The 20,559-nt window shown below is 41.2% G+C and overlaps 1 pseudogene; it reads right to left on the minus strand.

The window, feature by feature from the left end:
- Window positions 1-1,300: 1,300 nt before the first annotated feature.
- On the minus strand, window positions 1,301-20,062 carry LOC110223005 (leucine carboxyl methyltransferase 1 pseudogene; annotated as a pseudogene).
- Between the last annotated feature and the right edge of the window lie 497 nt (window positions 20,063-20,559).

Below are 20,559 nucleotides of genomic sequence, written 5' to 3' on the forward strand. Positions count from 1 at the left end.
TACCTGCCAAGAAAACCCCAAAAAGAGAGTCACAAAATGACTGAGCAACAGCAAAGTGTCGCAGAAGCGCAGGAAAAGTGGAGTCCACAGAGGCAGACGGCTGGCAGATTTGGCAAGAGACAGGAGATTGGGAAGTTGGGGGGAAGCAGTTTCAGCTGAGTGGGGTCAGAGGCCAGAGTGAGAAAGGTTGAGGAATGAGTATGAGGAAAGGAGACAGGGGGTGTGTGTGTGTGTGTGTGTGTGCGTGCGTGTGTGTGTGTGTGCGTGGTGTGTGCGTGTGTGTGTGTGTGCGTGTGTGTGTGTGTGCGTGCGTGTGTGCGTGTGTGTGTGTGTGTGTGTGTGTGCGTGCGTGCGTGTGTGTGTGTGTGTGTGTGTGTGTGTGTGTGTGGTGGGAAGGGAGTATAATCTCTCTCTGTTTACAGGCTCTCATGTTTATGAACACTGGCACTCCACTGCTTCTGGGACTTCCAAATGGGATCAGTGTCTGTTTTTCCTCCCTTCTCCTGCCTCAGCCACCTAAGTGGGGGCGTGTCCCCCTGTCCCTCTACTGAGACCAAAATTTCTACCCAAATCTCTAACTGCTACAGAAAGGATTTCATAGCACTTGGATTTCCCTTTCTACTAAAAGGCAACAGGTCTAATACAAATAACAATGATGATAAGCAATCAGGGAACAAACCATTTGTAAGGAAAAGCTGTCTGGACTGCCTTCAGTGGGGGATAGTAGTGGCTTCTTCCCTTACATTCGGTTGCTTGCCAAAGGGAAAAGTTATATATCCACCAGATTAGCAGAGTCAAGCTTTGCATTAATCCTTCTGCACAGTCAAGTGAGGAGAAAAATGAAGCTGTCTTGAATTTTGCTGCCGTGTCACCGGGGCCAGTGTTCTGCTGTGGACTCCCAGTGTCAGACACCAGAGCTCAGAGGTCAAAGAACCAATCTCCCGTAATTATTCTTCCTCTCTTCTGTTGATTACCTCCAATGTATACTGCAAATAACTTGTTTTCACATAGTTAATGCATGCTGACCCCCCCCACTAGTCTGTGAGTTCCTTGTGAGCAGGAATTGCTCTTTTTCCTCCTTTTTTATTTACTTTTTTAAAGACAGTAGAGTTTTATTAACACAATAAACCACCAGGAAACATCCTCAGCCACTCTAGTTACTTGAGTCTTTTGGGAGTGGGGGTGACGCTGAGGAGAGTGAGCTGTGTACACTCACTGTTCTTTCACTGAAGAAAGCATTTCTTCCATGGAAAGAATGGGAGCTTTGGCTTCTGGTTCAACAACTTCCCTGAAGAAATTCTTAGTAGGTCTTAGCCTTGAGACCTAGGTTGTTTCTACTTTGTGTCACCCAACAAAGACAATAATGCTGCATAAGTTGCTCAGTAAGCCCCATTTCCTCAAGGAATTCAAGTGATTCTATTCTGCTCACTTCAGCTGGGGTAGACTGCCATATAATTTCATCGTGTCAGTGGCAGAAGCTTTCTCCAACCCATTTGACCACAGACATTGTTTCTAAGAGTCTAAAGATTTTCAGGGTTTGTGAAAATATGTTCAATAGGAATGTACATGTAGAGCCTATATCAGATTGCATGCTGTCTTGGAGAGGGAGCCAGGGAAGGAGAGGGAGAAAATTTAAAACTCAAAAGCTTGTGGAAGTGATTGTTGAAAATTAAAAATAAATTAATTCTAAAAAAATCTTTAAAACAAAGATTTTTCAGGTTTCAACTCCAGCCAGGTCATAGTGTCACCTTTGAAGGTTCTCCGCCATGATCTGCCCACACTTATCATCCATATTAACCCGTTCATAGTTTATGAACATCACTCTTTCAAAGGTGTTGGCTGCCCATTTTATAAGACTTATTGACTGCTTCAGTGTCATGTAAACCAGTACACATTCTGCTATCAACAGAGTTGGTAACTGTGCATTCGTGTTACATTTCTTTAGTTTCTCTTCCATGCTGGTTAAGTCTCTGAGATCAGCTCCCACAATTGCAAATCTCTTTGAATCCAAGACACATCCATCCTTCTGAATGCAATTCCTGGACTGGTGTTGATAGAGAAGATTTGGCTTTGACATTACATAGTTTTCTTGTAACTATCATTGGAAAGTCAACTTCAAAATATTTTTGGTAGAAGATTTTCATCCTTTAATTTCCAGAATGTAGTATCCATATCAGCACCAAGATTTATAACTTGACAGTTACATTCTGTCTTCTTTAGGAAAGCCTTTCTTTAGCAGTTGATTGACACCATGAATAAAGTATCCTCTGTTAATTTCAGGAGCCTTCCTTTCTTTTGACAGCCTCACAAAATGTGAAATGTAAGGGTCATGCCAGTAGCCAACACAGCAAAGCTCTTGCATAGGGAGGTGCCATCATAAGTGCCTCTCATGCCCTCATTCCCATCACTGTCTGTGTTGGAGACAGGAGGCTCCTGGAGGCTACGGGAGGCCAGGATAGGCTCCAGTTTGGTCTCTGCATTAGACTCCAGGGTGGGCTTGAGGGCATGCTCACTGAGGCACACTCCTGGGTAGCGGGAGAAGGGGACCTAGACTCCCAGACCAAGATCAGCAAGTGGAGAAGAGGGGCTGACCCTGCCTGGGTGCCCCAAAGTTGTTCTCTGGCATTGTCCTCCACCAGCAACTTCCCCCTTCTTTTTATCCTCAACATTTAACATGGTGTCTGGAACATATAGGTGCTTAATAAATGTTTATTACTAACTGACTGCTTAACCCTACATATCTGCTCCATTCTGCTCCATGTATATAAAATGGAGGGTGATGTTTTCTCCATGGCTTCTTTCTCCTAGAAGTCTCCAATCCCAGGATGACAAACTCAAAGAATGTCACCCGAATGGTAAGTCTGTATGGTAGCACTATCAGGCCAGGAGCCTTGGAACCTAGGGCTACAAAAAAGATTAAAGCACAAAATCAAAGGGCAAAGTATACTGGACACGTCTGTGTCCAGTGGATGCCTATAATAAACAAATAGAATCATTTGGGCTGATCAGTAGGACATCTAACCATCTTCATATCATACACTGTAGACCTCAGTCTCATTAACTGTTAACTCAGCCTATATGAATGACTTGGTCCTTCAAAATCAATTAATTAGATGACAATAGCTGTGATTTAGGAAATTAAGGGAGAGTTACACTTAGAAATGATGAGGTCAACTTTCAAGTGTGAAATTTTGAAGTCAACCATGAATCTCAACCTGACTTAGTGAAAAGTAAGCTCCCTGTTGCTTTCAATACAGAAAAACAAAGCAACAAATTTTATCTCAAACTGGAATTGAGGCTCCGTAGAGAATTTCACGTCAAGCCGGTTTCAACATGAAGCCCAGAAAATGGGAAGAGGTTGAAGGGTCATGTAATGCCTTACCAAAAAAAAAATCCCATTTGGGTATTTGGTGATAGCAGGGAGGGATATGTTCAATGGTGGCAACTAGATGGCCTCCCCTTCCTGAATGGCAAAGGACTATAAAGTTGTGTCTAAGGCACCTTTGGAGGCAGCAGAAGGAATGTTGGCCTTAGAGTAAGGACAGTCAGCTTCCAATCTTGCCTCAGATAGTTACTAATTGTGTGATCATGGTTGAGTCAGTGAACTGGTTTCAGCTCCAGGGAACTTATCTTTAATTGTGATAACAATAAGAATACCTGTACTACCCTATACAGAAGGTTGTCATGAGGGTCAGGTTACACAACAGTAACAACAACAACAACAACAATCTGTAAACAGCATTTTAAAATCTGCAAGGCACATTATCTCAAACCTCGAACTGTCTTAGTTATTAATAACTTGTCTTTAATTGTAGACTCCTCTCCTTCAAAGGGCAGCTAGGTGATGCCATAGTGCATAGAGTACTGTACCTGGAGTCAGGAAGATGAGTCTTCCTGAGCTCAAATCTGGCCTCAGACATGTACTAGCTGTGTGACCCTGGGCAAGTCACTTAACCTGGTTTGCCTCAGTTTCCTCATCCATAAAATGAGCTGGAGGAGGAAATGATATACCGTTCTAGTATCTTTGCCAAGAAAACCCCAAATGGGGCCATGAAGAGTCAGACATAACTGAACAACAACCCCTCCTTTGAAGGTTATACTATAATTAAAGATAAGTAAATTTGTTGATTTTTTGATAGCATACTAAACAGGGAAAGCATTTTCTTTTTTCCTTTTTTTAAAAAAAAGACTTAATTATCTTTTGTTTGTACCTTAATTTCCAAGAAATCCTCCCTACTCCCCACCCAGTGAGCTATCCTTTGTAACAAAGAATAAAAAGACAAAAAATATAGTGTGTGTGTGTGTGTGTGTGTGTGTGTGTGTGTGTGTGTGTGTAGAGAGAGAGAGTGTGTGTGTGGAGAAATCATATGTGTATGTGTATATATATATGTATGTATATGTGTGTGTGTGTGTGTGTGTGTGATGTCTAACAGTATATGTAACATTCTATACCCATAGTCTCCCACCTCTGCCAAGAACTGAGACAGGTGCATAAGAAAGCCATATTCATAAAGGGTGTAGAGAGAGAAGTATATTAGTTGATAGGAAATAGAAGGGAAACTTTCTTCTAACCACATGGAGGTTTTTTGTGGATCAACCCGAGCTCCTAGTTTGTTTCCTCCACCTCCCACTTGTCTGAAGAGGAAAGAAGAACCTTCCATCATACCATCATAAAATGCAAGGGTCTGATTGGTCTTTAAACCATGTTATTGCTTCTTGTGGCCATCCAAACCATTTAATATCTCCTGAAATCCCAGAGCTGGATACCAGCCATCTAAATGAGTTTTACTGTCCACAGAGGAACTATTAGTTTAGAGATTTGACTTCAGGGAAAAATAAGGAAATGAGTTAGAGGGAATTTAATAAAATTGAAGATGACAGCTTAAAGTACTTGACACAAAATGTTTTGCACATGGCTCAGCAGAGAGGAAAGTGTCTTAGGTGAAGAAAAAATAAAGGTGGAGTTGGGAAGGAAAAAAGAGACAGAAAGACATTGGGAAGAAAACCAGATCAACTTAGAGGCTGAGATTGGTAAGAAAGAAAACCTTAAACTTTGCTGTGACAGCAAAGAAGAAATCTTGAAATAGAGGAAGTTCCTGAGCTTGAGATGGGAAAGATCTACGGCATTGAAAAAGCTCAGCTGAAGTCTTCCCTCAATAATTACACCAATGAGTCATTTTTTTTCCTTTGTTTTTTTTTCCTTTTTTGAGACTTAGTGTCCCCAGGCTAGAAGACCATTGACCTCCATATGCCCAATCCCACTGATGATCCATTGAGGACCTTTGTCCTGCTGTCTCTGACTTAGCCTGTTCACTTACCTTTGCCCTAACCTCCCCTCACCCCCCACCCCAGTCCTGGGAGCTTACCGTATTGGTTCCAGACTTAAAGCAGATAGCTGATCAGTTTTAGCATTACTGCAGCCCGGAACTCCCAAGTTCAAGCAATCTACCAGCTTCAGCCTTCCCAATGGCAGGGTTCTCAGGTCTACATCACCAGACCCGGCTACTATGTCTTGAAACTAAAAGCTGGCTTCCCACAGGTGTCTGCTGAAAGACAAGCACAACACTTCCACAGGCTTGACTTTTGGCCAAGTTACAGGGATTCTTTAGTCTCTGTAGGGGAAAGCAGAAGCACCACACACACACACACTACATAACATATCCAAAAGGGGGAATCATAAATGGTGTCACTATAGGTGAGGAATCTATTGCAGATGTGTCTGGCATTGTTCCATGGAGAATTTCCCTAGGATGTAACCAAGGGAGTGCAGGAAGGTGAGGAGCACAACCATTCACAGGGGGATGAAGACAGGTATAGTCATAATGGTGCCAATGACACTGTGTAGGGAGAAAGCTTGGAGTTTATAGGTCTTAGGTATAGAGCTGCAATGGATCCTAGAGACCAGCTAGGCCAGTCTCCCTCATTTTGCATCCCCCAGAGTGTAGTGTGGGGGGTGGAGAACCTGCCGCCTCAAGACCACATGTGGCCCTCAATTCAGCCTTTTGACTGAGTCCAAATTTTACAGAACAAATCCTTTTACCAAGGGGATTTGTGCTGTGAAGGTTGGATTCAGTTAAAGGGCCACACTTGAGGACCTAGAGGACCAAGTGTGGCCTCAAGGCCACAGGTTCCCTACCTCTGGTCTAGTGCAATGTCTGATTCATAGGTGGCTATTAACAAATACTTGTTTACAAATGAGAAAATGGAGGCCCAGAGATGTTAGGTGACTACTTCCTTTCCAACACTTTCCCCAGTAGTGGGAAATGTCTCAGGGCAAATAGAACCTGACTTTGAGGTACAGAGACTTCGGGGAGGGGCCTGATCATTGGACCTGAACTTGACTTGTCAAAGAGGCTTCAAAGAAGAAGAGAAAACCAATTAAACAGCTGTAAGTGAGTAGGGGGATGGAGGAAAGGCAGCTTAGACAGCAGCCGTGATGATCCCTGAGTCAGGACTATTCCCCAAGAGGCCCTCAGAATCATCTGCTGAACTTGTATTTCTCTCTGGGCACCAGCATGCTCTCCCTGCCTTCAGGCTGCAGTCCCTTCCTCTTTCTAGTTTGCATTGTCTTTTTTTCCCAAAGATAGAAAGGAAGATGACTAAAGGTCAGCCCCCTCGCCCTAAACCTCTCCACTCCCAAGGTGAATGGCAAAGGGAAGCTTTAAGCAATCCCTTGCCAAACTGGTTTAGAGCCATTGCTTCCCCATCAGCCTAATTCTTTGGGAATGATGGAGTCAATGTAGAGAGCAGCTCCACCCCCCCAAACATGCACACATGATGTTTCTGGGTTCATAGAGTATGGAGCAGGAAGGGAACTATCAGATCCTCTCATCCAATCACCCCATTTTACAGAAAACAAAACCGAGCCCTCACACATCAAGCAGCTGGCCCAAAATAGCAGGGAAGCAACAGGATCCAGCACTGGGTGCCCAGTCCACTCCCGGGGGTGTTGGGCTTTTGTATCAAGCCAACTTGTGCAAAGTTCACAGCAGTCCTATCAAAGGAACCCAATCTCCCTCCCTTAGATGAAGAGAACTATCCCATTCCCAGGGCGGTTTCAAATCGTCTGCTTCATTAATACATCACTTCTTCTCTTTCTATTTTTTAAAGTAATGTTTGTTGATGTCTTTTGTTTTTGTCACAGTCATCTCTGTCCCCCGTATGCCACAGAAATGTCCCCTCCCTAGGCTATGAAAAAGAATTAAGCAAAATTAACTCTACCTAACATTGGACCTTGTAGCTCCCCTATCTCCTTACTGAGAAGAGGGCCTTAGGACCTGCTCTTAATCAAGAGATCATAAATTAACAGCTGAAAGGGAAATTAGAGGTCATCAAACTCAATCTCCTCATTTGACAGATGAGGCAAGAAAGAAGTTGGCCAACTTGCTGAGGGTCAGTAGCCAGGATGTCCTGTTTTCTGGTCTCCAGGCAATCCAGACAAGTCTTCTCATGTTGCTCTGAATTCCTCCTAGGCATCATTGTTATGGCCCAGTAACTTTCCAGGGTGTTCATAGGGCGCCATTTGTTCAACCATTGCTGCGTTCTATTTCCTTTCAAGCACAGCAGTATGACAAGCTGGTTTTGTTGTAAGATGACTAAATAAAAGCAGACAGAGAGAAACTCTGGGTCATCATTATTTACAAGACTCAGAAACAATTACATTCAGCTACAAATTAACACTGACATTTTTATTAGCATTTAGTTTTCAAGAGAGGGATGAAATCAAGGATTTAAACAGTTCTTTCCGTTATGCTAATTTCACTCCTCCGTGCCATGCCTTTTACAATTCTGAATCTGACTCATGGAACGTGAATACTTAACAGCCAATTACAACGGAAAGTTTTGTTGAAACTTCAAAGTATCTTGAAGGCTTCAGTGTTCTAAACCTGAGGAACACAACCCCCCAGGAGGGTATGAGAATCTTCTCAAAAGAGTTCAGAGAATATTTGTTAAATAACTATAACCTCCTATTAAAATATTCCAAAAGTAGTAGTGTTAACAAAAAAAAAGTTCATGATATTAACATTGCTTTTATGTCACAAATGTTTTCATTACAAAAAAAGCAATTGGGGAAGCTAGGTGGTACAGCGGACAGAGCTCTGGCCTTGGAGTCAGGAGGACCTGAGTTCAAATCTGGCTTCAGACACTTGATACTTTCTAGCTGTGTGAGTCTGAGCAAGTCACTTAACACCTTTGCCTAACCCAAACAAAAAAAAATAATCTATTTCTTATGTGTGTATTTGTATGGTAAATTCTAGAATTTGCTTCATTTCACACTGAACAGAAGATGTGGGAAGTTTATTGAAAGCTAAAGGTAAAGAGACTGAAAAAAGATTGGGCCTCCCTGCTTTATTCAAGCTGTTGTACCATCAATGTGGACATTCCCTCCTGGGATACAGATTGCAACTCATCCATGCCTGGTCATGCTGAGTGACTCCTGTCCCCATTTTCCCATATATCATCCCAAGGGATTCATCTGAGATGAGAGAGGTCTACGTCTCTGGGGATTTAGTGGAAACTTAGGAATAGCCCTTTTGTGATGGACACGCAGGCTGCCCATTGGCCATCCTTGACTCTTGCTATATGACTAGCCCACTAATCCTCTTTTCCAGTCACATGTTGCTCAACAATGTCTTTTCAGCTGCTTCTGTGGCATAATTCTACATTGGAAATGAGCTGTGCTCTACTCACACCCACTTTGGCATCCCTCTCCATTGCGTTATACATGAAAGTCATCTTTAATTCTGGAGATAATCGGATTCCATAAATTTAAAGTTGAAGCCATTAAAAGATGTAATTTTGCAGTCTTAAATAAGGACTACTTGCAAGTCAGCAAAATTCTGCCCCAAAGAGGACCTGAGGAGACAATAGAAAAAGGGGCAAGGTCCCAAGAGGGTTTTCCATAGAAGATGAAAGGAAAATCTGGACCAGAAATGCAGCTCTTTGGGAGAACATCAAGGCTTTCCTGCCCACCCAATCCTGGAGGGACAGCTCTCTCGGGAAAGGGAATCCCAGGTGCTGACAGGATGAAGAGGCACTCTGAGAACCTCCGGACATTCAATCCTTTTGACTTTTCCCCTCCTCACAGCTATATCCTTTCCTGTTTTCAATATACACAGAGACACTTTCTCACCCTCAGGCAGGGGCCCTACCTGTTTTTCCCATTACATACATCTTTGATCAGCCCATGTGTGGTTGGGATTACCACCCAGAAAGTTCTAACTTAAAGCTAAGACATTTTGGACCCAATTCTGTCAGACCAAAATAGAATTATTTACACATTTTTCTTCCAAGAAAAAATGAAGGTCAGAGATGGAATTCTTGTGCACATTGTTTGATGAGAAATTGAGTACTGTTTCCTGTTTCTCCTGGAAAAGAGAGAGAAAGGGCAAGAGAGACAGAGAGAGAAAGACAGAGAGAGAGAGAGAGAGAGAGAGAGAGAGAGAGAGAGAGAGAGAGAGAGACAGAGACAGAGACAGAGACACAGAGAGAGAGAGACAGAGAGAGAGAGAGAGAGAGAGAGAGAGAGAGAGAGACAGAGAGAGAGAGAGAGAGAGAGAGAGAGAGAGAGAGAGAGAGAGAGAGAGAGAGAGATCTCATATCCATATTCTGCCACCCTCATTTACAGAAAATCACACTCCAATGAGCTTCAGATTTTATCCCACTTTATTGATCAGGGGTCTTTTTACACAGGGGAATGCTCAGGAGATCTGGAGAAATGTTGTAGAGCTGGAGAAGAGGTGTAACAATGTTTGTACCAAATGGAGAATGAGTGGGAATGGACCTATGGGGCCATCCCACAACTGGAGGATCTTAACCTTTTGTGTGGATAGCAGTCTTTTGGTGGTCTGGCAAAGTCTATTTACAAGAATAATGTCTTTTGAATAATGGAAGGAAATGCTCAATTTCAGTGAAGGGTTAGTGAAAATAAGGATGTAATTTTCTTTTCCCTATCCAAATTCTCAGACCCCCTCAATGGGGTCTATGATCCCTGGGTTAAGAATCTCTGCTCTAGAGCCTGCACTGAGTCCCTGTGGCAACTTTGGGGGTCAGACGTGGTTCATTTCTGACCAGATTAGTGCTTGGGCTTATGCAGCAAACTCTGGGTGGTCCCTTGGTCTTCTCTTGCTTCATGAAATAACAGCAGCAGAGGGTAGAACATTATTTCAGTTAAAAGGAGAAACAGTTTTCTTACATTCTCTACTTTGACTCCCTAGAATTCACATTGAGATCCTCTCTCCTTTCCTGTGCAGTACAGGCTACCCTCCCTTCTCCACCACCTCCTCATTATACCTGAGCAACTGATGCCATATGGTTTCAAGAGCAGGGCCTAAGCTGGGGAAGCTTGAGCCTGGGACTTTAGCTTGCTTTCTATTTTAGATTCTCCACCTGATCATAGGTGACTGAACAGTGATCTAGAGATTAGCCTTTGAAAGTAGAGATGTCAGTGCCCCCAGAATTCCTGGTTTCCTCAGTTGGTGCAAGATGCCCTTCAGGAAGGGTCTTCCCTGCACCTACTAATGTGATTCTTGGAGGATATGAGGATGATCCCAAGCCTAGGGCTGGCTTGGCAAAAGACACGGACCTGGAGAGATCAGAAGAGTAGGGGACTGTCTATTTAGAGCTGCATGGGACCTTAGAAGACATCGTTTAAGGCTACTCATTTTACAAGGAAGACAATGAGACAGAAAAGTTAAATGACTTGCCCAAGGTCATATGAGTATCTGAAGCAGAATTCAAGCTCAGGTCTTCCTGACTTAACTGCCTCTCAGTTGTGAATTGTTTGTACATCATAGAGAGAGCTATAGGACCCAGAAGTGTACTGGAGCCACCTCAACTGGGAGAGCTGATTGTTAAATGTTCAGTGAGCATTGCACCTCAGAAATTAACTAATGCTAAAAACCAGGTCTTGAATTATTGTTTTGTTCATTGCCTAGACTAATGAAAGTAATGGACAAAATATTAATAGAGTAAGTATACATTTTTTTCTCCAAGGAGTCAGTTGTTAAACATTTACCCATATGCCACTGAGACAGCTATTTATTTCTTTGGTGCAAAAGGAGAATTTAATAGAAATACAAAGGCTCCTATTGACAAAGACTTAAATATGATGTAGTAACTTCTAACTACTGCTATATTCTACAAGGACATTGAGAATTTGATGGCCAAAGAGTCTGAGAAGAGGCTAATTCATTTCTTCAGGGCCCGAGCTCCCCCAGGAATGAATCTGGAACCCTTAGCGGGAGAGGGAGAGAGTAACTGCCCCAGCTTACCCTAGCTCCAGCTACAGTTCTGTGCTGTTATACATAGATTTACAATGCATCATTGGCTTGTATGGAGTCTGGCCTGGCACTGCACCCTGGTGTGCCCGGTGTAGCAGCATAGAGCACATACCATTCCAACAATCCCCTAATAACCAACTTGTTTTCACTGAAAATGGTAACCAGCAGAGCACTGCTCAGATTTATTCTGTGACATGAAAGCCATATATTGTTCTGTTTTTCAGAGTCCTCATACAAACTGAGAGAACACTTCCCAGAGATGAAACATACTCTGTTCTCTTCAAGGCCTCAGTGAATATGATGATATCTAAAACACCTTCCAACTCTACACTCTATGAAATTGGTGTAGACTAACTATCCTGGTAGGCAGCCAGACAGGTAGGCATCAAGGACTGGCCCATTGCTGGGGTCTGGGGCTGGGGCAGGGGCAGGGCTGAACCAAATCACACTTCTGAGAATTCTCACCTAGAAACATTCTTTCAAATTGTTTAACATATTTATTTAAAGGTTTGAGTTCCAAATTCTATTGCTCTCTGCTCCCTCCCCCCCCACCCTCCCTGAGGCAGTAAGCAATCAGATATAGCTTATACATGTGCAATTATGTAAAACATTTCTGTGTTAGCCATCTTGTACAAGAAGACTCGAATAAAAGAAAAAATGAAAGAAAAAAGTGAAAAATGGCATGCTTCACTCTGTATTCAGACAATATCAGTTCTTTTTCTGGAGGCAGATAGTAGGTTTCATCATTACTCCTTTGGGATTGTCTTGGATCATTGCATTGCTGAGAATAGCTACATTTTTCACAGTTCTTCATCTACTAATATAGCTATTGCATTCTTTTTTTTTTCTTTTGGTTAGGCAATGGGGTTAAGTGGCTTGCCCAGGGTCACACAGCTAGGAAGTTTTACGTGTCTGAGGCCGGATTTGAACTCAGGTCCTCCTGAATCCAGGGCCAGTGCTCTATCCACTGTGCCACCTAGCTGCCCCTATTGCTTTCCTCTTGATGGCAATTGTAGGCAACAGGTAAGTTTGTGATAATACTGAAGTTTTGTTCTGGTTTATTGGTTTCATTTACAAGGGTGATTCTGGTTCTGAATTTGTGGCATGGAGATTTGTCATTTGTTACTCTATGAAAGGTAATGATCTCCTGTTGTAGAATTCCAATCAACAGATCAACTCTTCTTTGCCTTTCAGTTGGTGCTACGTTTGTGCAACCTGCAGTGATTTGGCACCCAACTTCTAACATTCCTTAAATATATGCATTCACCATTATCTGGTTTCCTGAAAAATTCAAATTCTAGCATAATTACTTACTTGCTGTGTGACCCTAGCTAAGTAACTTAACTGTTTTCTTCCTCAGTTTCCTCATCTGTAAAAAATCTGAGCTTAAAGGTGTCTTCTTGCTCTAAATCAATGATTTTTGAATCTTTCTGTACTTTCTGTTGGTAATGACCTGATCCTGAAATGTCATCATAAGCCCTTCTGTTTCCATAAATAAATCTACATAATTCAGCGATTTGTTTAATTTTTTTTTATGGGGAAGTCAAAGTATTATTGGAAAAGTTTATGCAGATGTCATGCCTTTCGATGCCACTCTTGCATCTTAGCTGTTTCTCAGCATCCATTTGGAGTTGAACCATTTTCAAGTTGAATTCAACAAATTCAATAGAGCATGCTTGTTACCAGTGTAATGCAGTGGGGAGTGTCTGGTGCCTCCGCAGACGTCAGAAGTTTGCTGAGATGTGTTGTCTTACATAGAACACACTAGCAGCTGCTTCTGGAGTACTGAAGCATGTATAGACTGTATATGGCTGGGAACAGCCTCTTTTGTATTGGCTGGGTAGCTAGAACTCTCAGCATCCTGACTCAGTACTAGGCAGCCATGGTTTTTGTGGCATCAGCATCTGACGGAAGAGGCTACTCCTTCACTCATATGATGTGGTAAGGGGGGAAAGATCTTAGAGACTTCTTTGCCCTTCCTTGAGGCCACGTGGTACCCCCAAGAAATGAGCCTGTGACTTTAACCTTTTTGCTAGTTCTTTTCCATTTTAGGGAGTGAAGCCTCCAATGTGGCATGACAGCTCAAGCTAAAAGAATCTGGGAGGTCAGGAATCCAGACTGAGTGTTACAGCTAGCCCAGCAGAAGCCAGCAGTGGTGGTATCTTTGGACATGAACTTGGTGAGAACAACATTATACAGAAACTCAGCTAAGGTGTAAAGTTAATTCCTCCCTCATTCCCAGATATCAAGGTGGTATATACCTCTGAAGTTTTGGGTTGAATGCTTGTATTTTTGTTCTTGTCATATCTTTGAAGTAAATACCCCTTTGAAAAGCTAATCTGACATTATGTGGTTAAAGGCAAGTACAGTGCTAGTCATTGGGCCCTTAAATAGGGAGGGGGAAAGTGGATCCTGCAGGCTTAAGCTGGTGGCAGAGAAGAGATACTTTCCATTCTCTTCAAAGTACCTAAGAACCTTGAGGAAGATAAAATGGGATAGGCCTGCCTAACCCTGAGAGAGCGGAGCCAGAGCAACCATTTAAACCAACCTTTACTATTATTGTTCAGGGATGTGATGTCCACTTGTGAAAGCATTTCTGCAGGTGCTTGAACTGCTTATCATGTGCTCCTGGAATGCCCATCAATCCTCTTTCCCTTTTTGATGAGGAAGTTAATCTTACCATGGCTACCTTAAGGTGGTGTGCCCTGTGCTCCATTAATGTTGTATAGATGTTTTGTTAACATAACAGCTGTTTGAATAGATACCCCAGCCCCCAAATGCGTTTAAAATTTATCAAGCATTCTAGGCCTTGTAGTTTTCTTTTTTCTCATCTTAGCCAAGAATCCTCACACAAAATAAACAAAGAGAGGGCTTTGGGGAGGCTTGGAGGAGGAGGAGGAGAAGGAGGGAGGAGGATGAGAGGAAGAGGAGGGGGAGGAAGAGGAAGAGGAAGTGGAGGAGGGAAGGATGGGGGAGGAGGTAGAGGAAGGGGAGGGAGGAGGGGGGAAGAAAAGGAGGAGGAGCAGGAGCAGGAGGAGCAGGCAGAGGAGGAAAACTAGAAGGTAGTATGAGAGTGGTGGTGAGGTAGTCATCCACCCTGTCTCAGTGGCAATAGTCTTGTGGAGCTAAAAGCAGTCTGGAGGCACTTTTAATAGTGAGAGAACTAAAGGTAGCAGCAGCAAAGATGGAGTTTCTCTTCCCAGATGGGGAGAATTTTAAAGTGTGTTCTATGTAGTTACAGTTAGAGGAAGCTCTAGTCACTTTACATGTATTGCAGGCAATGTGAAAGAACTGAACTGCCATCATCCATCCCTACCCTTCTGCTCCACCCACCCATCCCTTGCTTGTTCAGTAACAGGTGTTAATTTGTGATCAGTTTGTGCATTAAAGCTAAGCTATTGTCTTTATACTGACTTTGGCTGTCTCTGGAAGAGTTGACCTTTATATGTGTATTCCCTTGTGTCCCTTCATTCCTGGTTGGAATATGCCCTGGTAGCTTCCGCTCCAAGGACGTTTTGATGGTTTTAGCCATGCAGAAGGATATTAACTAGGAAGTTCCTTGCAGGGTGGGAGCTTCAATCCCTAGATCATTGTTAGAGAGTCTCTCTTTCACTGGGAGCATGTATGATGAGCCATTTCACATATGTTTTCACAACTTATAAGCTCCGCAAAGCAGAGATTTAAAGGGGAATTTCGGACCTATCTCTCCCTAAGATGAAAGAGCTTAGCTTTTATTGTGAAACTACTGGTAAGAGTGGGGTGAGGGAGGGGGCACCTGAGATAGATTGGGATAGAAGAGTAAGTGATGTGATTGTAATTTCCATTTCTCTTTCACCCTGACCTCTGAAACCTTGTTGTATAGTGACCCCTAGTGTTACATTAAAATGCCTTTCAAATTTCTACCAGTCCATTTGACAGTTCCAAAAGTAGTATGTTAAGACTGGTGTGTCTTTGGTACTAATTGCTATAAATGGATTCCTCCCAATGAGTTCTTATTTCAAGATTCCATTCAGTTTCTTGACAGGCAGAGACAGCATTTCCTCCATGGTAACTTTATGCTCAATGTGTCTTCCCTAAAATACACTAAGGGATTACTAAGGATTGCCTTTATCAGTGCTTGAACTGGGTCTCCAGATTCAAGCTTGTCCCCATCTTCCTTGGTGTGCATTAATAATTTTAGACTTCCTGAGTCCCAGTAATATTAGTATATCATTAGAGAGGCCCACAGGATGATGGAACCATTTAATTTGTTTTTCAGTAGAGCCAAATAACTTAATGTCATTTGTATATATCAAGTGATTCATATGATGATTTTGTTTGTCTCTCTCTTTATTTGGAAACTGTACTTTGCTTCACTTAGGAGACATGATAGTGGATTTAAGGACAGGCTGAAAAAACTTGAACTGTCTCCCTGACAAATACCACATTTCATATATATGTATATATTTTCCTTGAAATTACTGGATTGCTACTGCTCTATGTGTGTGTGTTTGTGTGTGTGTACATGCGTGTGTTTTATATCTTGGCACTTTTATAATGCTTTAAAACTTGCAAAGTACTTCACAAATGTTATCTTATTTGGTCCTCTCAACAACCTTGGAAAGTAGGAACGATTAAAATCCCCATTTTACATATAGGAAAACTGAGGCACAAAGAAATTTAACTGACTTGCCCAGGATCACATAAAGAATAGTTTTCCACTTAGACATCAAGTTCCCTAATGATTACACTGTACTTGGACTTACATATTTTTTGTTTTCATTTTTTAAATTTTATTTTTAAAGCACAGAAACATTTTTTTCCTTTTTAGTTCCAAATTACCTCTCTCCCATGACCCCCTCCTTTACCCAATGAGAAGTCAAGAAAAATAAAACCTATTACAATTATGGATGATCATGCAAAACACATTCCCAAATTAAACATGGAAGGAAGGAAAGAAAGAAAGAGAGAAAGAAGGAAAGAAAGAGAGAAAGAAGGAAAGAAAGAGAGAAAGAGAGAGAGAGAGAGAGAGAGAGAGAGAGAGAAAGAAAGAGAGAAAGAAGGAGAAAGAGAAAGAAGGAGAGAGAGAGAGAGAGAGAGAAAGAAAGAGAGAAAGAAGAAAGAAAGAAAGAAGAAGGAAAGAAAGAGAGAAGAGAGAGAGAGAGAGAGAGAAAGAAGGAGAGAAGAAGGAAGAAAGAAAGAAAGAAAGAAAGAAAGAAAGAAAGAAAGAAAGAAAGAAAGAAAGAAAAGAGAAAGAAAGAAAAAAGAAAGAAAGAAAGAAGGAAATATGCTTCAAGCTTCACTCTACACATATCAATACTCTCTGGAGATTGACAGCATTTTTCATTGTGAGTCCTTTGGAATTATGCCAGGGGTCATCATGTTGATCAGAGTACTAATTCTTTCAAAGTTTGTTATCTTTACAATATTGCTGTTACTGCACAGATTGTCCTACAGGTTCTGCTCACTTTATTTTGCATTAGTTCATGCATATATTCCCAGGTTTTTCTGAAATCACTCCCTTTTTCTTATAGCACAATAGTATTCAACTATATTCATATATCAAAGCTTATTTAGCCATTCCCCTGTTCGAGCATTCCCTCAGTTTCCAGTGTTGCAGACTTTTGCTCTTTCTTTGATCTCTTTGGAGTATAGCCCCTAGTATCAGTATTGCTGGGTCAAAGAGTCTAAACAGATCCAAATTGTTCTCTAGTTCATTGCTCCACCGATAGTGCATCAGTGAAGTTGTTTTCCCCACAGCCCCTTCAGCATTTGTCATTTTGCTTTTTATCATCAGACGTAGTACCTCAAAGTTGTTTTAATTTGCATTTATCTATTAGTGGCTTAGAGAATTTTTTAAATATGGCTATTGATAGTTTTGATTTCTTCCTCTGAAAACTATCTATTTATATCCTTTGACCATTTATCCATTGGGAAATGACTCATCTTCTTATAATTTGATCCAGTTACCTATATGTTTGAGAAATGAGACTTTTATCAGAGAAACTTGCTACAAAGATTTACTCCCAATTTCTTGCTTTTCTTCTAATTTTAGTTGCATTAGTTTTATTTATGTGAAAGCTTTTAATTTTTTATTATCAAAATTATTTATTTTTCATCCTGTGAACCTCTCTGTCTCTTATTTGGCCAGAGACTCTTCCCCTATCCATAGATCTGACAGGTAATTTCTTCCTTGCTTTACTAATTCGCTTAAGATAACACCCTTTACTTCTAAATCATGCACCCATTTTGAGCTTATCTTGGTATATGGTGTGAAATGTTGGTCCATACCTAGTTTTCTGCCAGACTACTTTCCACCTTTTATCACATAGTGAGTTCTTGCCCCAATAGCTGGGGTCTTGGAGTTTACCAAACACTAGGTTACTATGCTCACTGCTGTATGTTATGTACCTAATCTATTCCACCAATCAACTATACTATTTCTTACCCACCATCAAATTGTTTTGCTGATTATCCTTTTATAGTATAGTTTGGGTCCCTGGAACTTTTTGTGCACATCCTTTTTGCTCTTCAGTTAACATACTGTTTTAGATCATCTTAATGATGCAATCTATAAATGATTTGTATAAAATACATAGATATTTAGTATAGCTATACTTGGAGGGGTCATTAGTTTTCTCATCTTTTGATAGTAGATAAGTAATACCTTCTGTTTTTTTTAATTTATTTTATTAATTTATTTTGATTTACCAACAATCACTTCCATTTGCTTTTCAGTTTAAATTTTTTTCTCCCCCTTCTTCCCCACCACCCTCCCCAAGATGACACATAATCTGATATAGGGTATGTGTTTACATTCCTGTTAAACATATTTTCACATTAGTGAAATTGTAAGTAAAAATTAAAACCAATAGGAGGAACCATCAGAAAGAGGAAACAAAATTCAAGAGAAGAGGGAAAAAAAGATAGCGATTAAACTTCCATAATTCTTTCTTTGGATGTGGATAGTATTTTCCATCCCAAGGCCTCTGGAGATGTTTTAGATCCTTGTAATGCTGAGAAGGGTTCAATTTAACAATATTAGTCATCGCATAGTGTGGCTGTTATTGTGTACGACATTCTCTTGGTTCTGCTCACTTCACTCAGCATCAGGCCATACAAGTCTTTCCAGGTTTTTCTGAAGTCAGCCTGTTCATCATTTCTTATAGCACAATAGTATTCCATTACATTCATATACCACAACTTGCTCAGCCATTCCCCAATTGATGGACATCCTCTCAGTTTCCAATTCTTTGCCACCACAAAAAGAGCTGCTATGAATATTTTTGTACATGTGGGTCCTTTTCCCATTTGTATGATCTCTTTGGGATATAGCCCTAGAAGTGCTAATGCTGGGTCAAAGGGTATGAACATTTTTTATAGCCCTTTGGACATAGTTCTAAATTGTTCTCCAAAATGGTTGGATCACTTCACAACTCCATCAACAATGCATTAGTGTTCCAATTTTCCCACATCTCCTCCAACATTTATCATTTTCTTGTTTCATCATGTTGGCCAATCAGGTAATACCTTCTGTTGAGGAAGCTAAGTGGCTACAGAGTTGGAGCTGGAGTAAGGAAGGTGAGTTCAAATATGTCTTCAAACACTTACCAGCTGTATAACCTTAGGCAAGTCACTTAAGCTCTTTCTGTCTCTATTTCCTCATCTTTAGAAGAGCGCCTACCTACCAGATATAGTTATTGTGAGAACACAATGAGATAATATTTATAAAGCACTTTGCAAACCTTAAAGTAATACATAAATGATAGTTATTGTTCTTCTTATTATTATTAAGAAAGTTGGGATAAGACTTGCATCAGAGAAGAAGCTGGGAAAGCATTTGCTGATAATTCACAAGCCAGAATGCTTGTGAGTGAATAATTACAGATTTTATCAAACCCAGCTGTTTTCCAGTTTTGCGGTGAAGATAGATTCAGTTGACAGCTTTAATAACTAGTCTGCCATCCATTACATTAATGACGTGTAACCTTTCTACTTCTCATTTGACCCAACTTCTGTTTTCATGGTGTTAGGCTTCTTACAAAAATATAAATCAGTGCTCTCCAGAATGAGGGATGAGGCCAGCCCATGGCCTGAGTCCAAGTTAGCCTTGGCCTGATCATAAGGGATGCGAGCCATTTCTTATCCTCAATGGAATAGCCAATAATGGGAAATGTGTCCAACACTGACATATTTGCCCTTAACATCCAACACTCTTCCCCACTGCCCCCTTCCTCTAGCCTCTGTGGGCTCCTTAAGGGAACTTATTTCCTAACCAAATTTTCTTAGGTTCCACTGAGAAAATCCTCCCTCATCACCTGTCCTCTAGATGACTTACAGGCAGTGACTGGTGAATAACATCTCACTACCTTCTTCCTATTGGTTGAGACAGAGTGAGTCGCACAGGATGAACAGTCATGGATGGATTGGGACCATATCATGGGTCTCATTTTATATTCTTTCCCCTAAAATTCACCTCTTCCCATCTTCCCTATTAATGTTGAGGGCACCACAATCCTTTGCTCAAACAAGTTCACAGCCTCTGTATCATCTACTCTTCACTCTTCCCTACCTCACATATGTGAGTAGTTGCCAAATCCTGTTATTTCTATCTCTACATCTCTTGAATCTGTTCTTTTTCCACTACCTACACAGCCATTAATCTATGTCAGGCCCTTTTCACCTCTCACCTGGATTGTTATGGTAGTCTTCTGGATGGTCTCCCTGGCTCTCGTCTCTCCTTTCTCCAATCTGTCCCCCTCAGAGATGCCAAAGTGATTTTCCTTAAGCATGGCACTCATCACGTCACTCCCCTACTCAATAAACTCCATTGGCCCTCTACTGACCAAATATAATTTCAATTGTATCTCAATCTTTTTAAATGGCTGTTTTTGGACAATTCTACAGCATATGTAATTATTTGTACAGCAGTAATTGTATAAAATGTATATTGGGGTGCATGTTTCAAACGTTGTTTAACTGGTGGGGGCACGTAAACAACAACTTTTGGACAATTTCCACATCATCCATCTTCAAAGATTTTCTCCCTTTCATTACTTTCTTTCTCAAACTTCAGTACTGAAGGGTTTTTTCATTGATGTTGAATTTTTATTTTCCTCTTTGTACTGCTTTGACTCTTTGTATCACCCCAATCTTTGAACAATTTGCTTTCCATTAAAGGAATCTAGAATCTTTGATATACTTTTGTTTTCTGAATTCTATTCAATGTTTCCTTTTGCCTTTAGTTAGGCAATATGACATTCAAGTTTTGCACTATGTACCAGATGTAGATGATGCC

The sequence above is a fragment of the Phascolarctos cinereus genome, unplaced genomic scaffold (genome assembly GCF_003287225.1).
Source record: "Phascolarctos cinereus isolate Bilbo 61053 unplaced genomic scaffold, phaCin_HiC Scaffold_9;HRSCAF=440, whole genome shotgun sequence".
Classification (NCBI taxonomy): Eukaryota; Metazoa; Chordata; class Mammalia; order Diprotodontia; family Phascolarctidae; genus Phascolarctos; species Phascolarctos cinereus.